General features: G+C 46.6%; 1 protein-coding gene across 1 annotated transcript in view; it reads left to right on the forward strand.

The window, feature by feature from the left end:
- The window catches only part of FAM160B1 (family with sequence similarity 160 member B1), a 41123-nt gene that overhangs the window by 2841 nt on the left and 34028 nt on the right, over window positions 1-4254 (forward strand). The window lies entirely within an intron of this gene.

A 4254-nucleotide genomic window follows, 5' to 3' on the forward strand; every position in this document is an offset into this window, starting at 1 on the left:
AGGTGATTCAGAAGGATGCAAGTAAGAATCTTCCTGGCAGAGGAGACGATGGCAATGCTTTGGTAATTCCTGCACACTGACTTGTTCCCTTTCTTGAAGATGGCTACAAAGTTGGTGTTCTTTAAGTCAGATGGAACTTCCTTGTTAATTCATGTTTTGATGAGAAGTTGGTGAAATATTTGCACTAGTGCTGTTCCACCAGCTTTGAAGTCCTCTGCAGGGATGCTGTGTGGGCCTGGCACCTTATTGTTCTTGGTCTGAGTGGTGGCACTCCAGATGTCCTTGAAGGGTGGAGGATCAGCAAGAGGTTCTGTTACTGAGTGTTGAGGGATGGCTTCCATCGTGGCAGCTGAGACCTCAGATTCATGGTTGAGTAGAGTCTTGAAGTACTCCTTCCAGTGTTGCTTGATGGATAACATGGTCCATGAGAAGGGTGGAAGCTGTCCTGGGATCTCAAGGGAGTTGGGCCATTGGCACATGGCCCGTGGATGGCTTTTATTACTTGAAAGAAGCTTCTCATGTCATATTGATCAGTAAAACTTTGAATCTCTCTGGCCTTCACTTGCCATCTCTGGTTTGTGATGTCCTGTAGTCTCCTCTGAACTACAGTTTTGAGCCAGTGGTAAGTCTCTCATTTTTGCTGGTTGAAGGGTTCATTTTGCCAGCTGCAGAATGTGAGTCTCTTTTGATGGGTAAGTGCTAGGATTTCCTTATTGTTCTCGTCAAATCAATGTTGATGATGGTAAGTGCAGTATCCAATTGATTCAGCGTATGCCTTTTGAATAATGTTTTTAAGCTCCTGCCATTGTGCCTAGATGTCCTTCATGTCATCAGGTAGGTCAGAGAGCCTCTCCGTAAGTGTTGCTGAAGAGCCTCGCATCTAACTTGGTCTTGGAGTGTCTTGATGTTAAATCTCTTCCACATTCCTTTTGGTTGGTTTACGGTGTTGCGGTGTATGCTGCATGTCCATGATTGATCTTTCTAAATGGTGGTCCTTCCAGCAGTCATCTGCACCTGTCAGGACTCAGGTGATCTGGACATCAGTATGAGCACAGGCTCTGACAATATAGTCAAGAAGGTGCCAGTGGTTGGAGCGTGGATGTTTATTATATTTGTCACTCTGTCTTAAGATGGTATTTGTGATGAGCAAGTCATGCTCTGAACATTTGCTGAGGAGGAAGATAGCATTGGAGTTGACTTTCCCCACCCCCTCTCCCCCAATGGTGCCACTCCAGAGTTGGAGTGTCGCCCAACTCTTGTGTTGAAGTCACCCATGAGAATGAGCTTGTCTTCTTTGGCAGTGGCATTCAGGACTGTGTCAAGAGTGCAGTAGAACTGTTCCATGTTGACTTCTTCATTGTCAAGTGCGGGGGTGTATGCACTGATGACTGTAGCATAGTGGTTGTTACTGAGCTTGAGGCAGAGAGCCATAAGACGTACGTTAATGCCCATAGGGAGTTCTGAAAGCTGGCTGACAATCTTGTTCTGGATGGCAAAGCCAACCCCATGAATGTCTGTCTTCAGATGACTTTCTAAAAAAAGGTGTAGCCGCCTCCTTCTTTCAACTAGCCTTGATCTGCCCAGTGGGTCTTGCTTAAGGCAGCAATATCAATGATGACATTCACGTCTTGTAAGATCTCTAGCTTGTGGTTCTTCTTTCAGGACACTCACTGTTCAGGAGGTCCATGAGAGTGTGGACATTACATCTGGTGAACTTCAGTACTTTATTTTGTTGGTTTTGGCTGCAAGTAGAATGATCCCACTGGATGTGGCAGTCCATCCAGGGGAGTTTGAGACAGTTTATATTTAGGGCACCTTGTCTAGTCCCTTCCCCATTCAGGATGAGCAGAGGGGATCCTAAAGAGGACTGCTCAGTCACGGCTGCAGCTGGCCAATTATACTTCTTTCTCAGTAAGTGCAAAATGACCATCGCGTGACTGCCGCCTATGTGCAGATTTGTGACTAGGGAGTCTCAGAAATCACTGTTCATGCCCCCACCATGACTCATCCGTCACCACAAGACTTGTTTTGTGGGAGATGTTAACATCCTTGGCAGAGGCCTGCACATGACATCTTTTAATGTGGGGAAGCTGGTGTGCAAGTGACATCCACACAAGTTCAGTAGGAGGGAGCCCTGAACCCAGTGGCAAAGACGTCCAAGAAAACTGGAGACCTCTATCCTGCTGCAGCCCTCACCTGCCTTCACATCCACAGAGAAGCAGCAAGTCCTCAAGTACACCTCTTCCACTGCTGGGGTCTTTAGGAGTTTGGATCATGCTTAGTCTGGGACCTCACTTCAGATCTGTTCACCAGGGGGACACCCTACCAGGAGTACAAGACTCCAGACAACGTAACTCTGAGGGTCATTGGAATACACAAGCCTCTCCACCATGACAAGTTTACGGTCCAAGGACAGGCCTTTACCTGTAATCCACTGTTGGCAAATCACTTTGGTAGACAAAGGCTGTGAGCAGGAGAAATTTCCACTAGTAGAAATGTGTCCAGGAAAGGGAGCAGTATAGGCATTCAGTGTGCAATGATCCCCACCCCCTGCTCCTCACGGGATGGGATGTTCGCAGCCTGGGGAAGGCTTGGGGGGGGTGGCTACTCCACTCCTCCCAGTCCCAAGGGGGAGTAGAGTGGTGGGGGAAAAGCTCCCCCCCACTTCCCCAGACTGAGGACTCCTGGGAGTCTTTCTCTACCACCCCACTCTCTACCCATAAGCTGGTCCAGGAAGGGACTGGAGCAGCGGGGTGGAACTCCCAGCCTTTTCCTCAGACCAGTTCCTGGTTTGGGGAAACATGGAGAGCATTGCCCATTACCCTGGGCAGAGCTTCTCGTTGCAGCCCAGCTGGGCAGTGCATGCAGCATTTAAAGCCCACAAGGCCAGGACCTGGGGAAAGGAGAACCCATTTCCTACCCACACTGGCATTTAAATCGCTGCCCAGGTGCAATGTGAAGCCAGAGGTGTGAGGAAGCAGGCTTGGCGAGAGCCTCCCTGAGCCTGGTTCCCAGCCTTGCCATTCCCATTCCCACTACCCAGCTGCAGTGCCTGGTTTGAGAGAAGCAGGGAGCAGTGGTGGACTGGTCTGGGAGGGGAGGGAGGCAGTAGGGCAAAGCCCCGAAACCATGCAGTCTCCAGTCTGGGAAGAGGAAGGGAGCATTGCCCCATTGCTTCCCTCCCAGACCAGACCAGACTGGGAGCGGAGTGTACAAGCATTCATTCTTGTGGAGAGTTTCTTGTAAAGGAAATCTTCCAGCTTGACACCCAGATCTTCTGGGGCCATGTTTCTTTCAGGAGGAATTGAATAAGTACTTGTTTCTACCAGGGTAATGGCAGTCCTCCTACTTGGAAATTCAGTGCCTTTTCATGGCCAAGGAGTGAATAACAACAAAAAATAGGCAGTATACTGAGAAAACTACATTTTTATATGAGACCTAATTTCTGGTCTCACCTGTTCCATACCGTCATAACACACATCTGAAAAAATGTAATCTTCCCTGATAAAAATCCTTCTGGTACCTGGTATATTTTCTTTTCTTTCTCAGGTTTTGCCAAATACCTTAACAGCGTAAGTCAGTCCATGCACTGTTCAGTATTTGGCACCTTTCTGTTTTGGTAGGGTTTTTTTTTCATCTCACCATAATTTCTCTCTAGTAATGGGATTTTTAAATTGCAGCTCTGATTGCTGCCTGACCAGACTGAACCACATTTTGTAAAAGATGTAGATGCTCCACTGTGCTCTTTTCATTTTAATTTAAAAGCTGGATATTCAGGTGAATTATGGCTCTGTTAATCACATTTCCAGTAGTCCCGTGATTTCTTAGAACAAATACATAAATAATTACCGTTCTAATCACTGATTCCAATCTAATGTTCTGAAAGACAAATATTACCCTCCCTTATTCACTGTATTACATCTGCATATTTATTGGAGTGGCTAATGAATCTCATATTCTCATCTTCAAAGCCTTCAGGACTTTTGTTTTCTTGTTTAAATCAATATTTACCTCCTAAGGGCTGAAAACTTGACCCTTTTGTTCAGATTGCCAGGATTAGTCATACTTTGTGGGGCCTCCTAGAGTGAAGACAAGATGATACATGGGTATTGAAGTATGCTAAAGACTTATTTGCAAAAATCTTTCGTTTCTCCCTGTTACCTCTCCTTCACCACCAGCTTACCCCAAAAAAGAAAAACTTCCTAAAGCAGCAGTTCTCAACCTTTTTTGTACCAGAACCCATTTGTAAACATT

This window comes from Gavialis gangeticus, unplaced genomic scaffold, assembly GCF_001723915.1.
Source record: "Gavialis gangeticus isolate Ggan-Ray unplaced genomic scaffold, GavGan_comp1, whole genome shotgun sequence".
NCBI lineage: Eukaryota > Metazoa > Chordata > Crocodylia > Gavialidae > Gavialis > Gavialis gangeticus.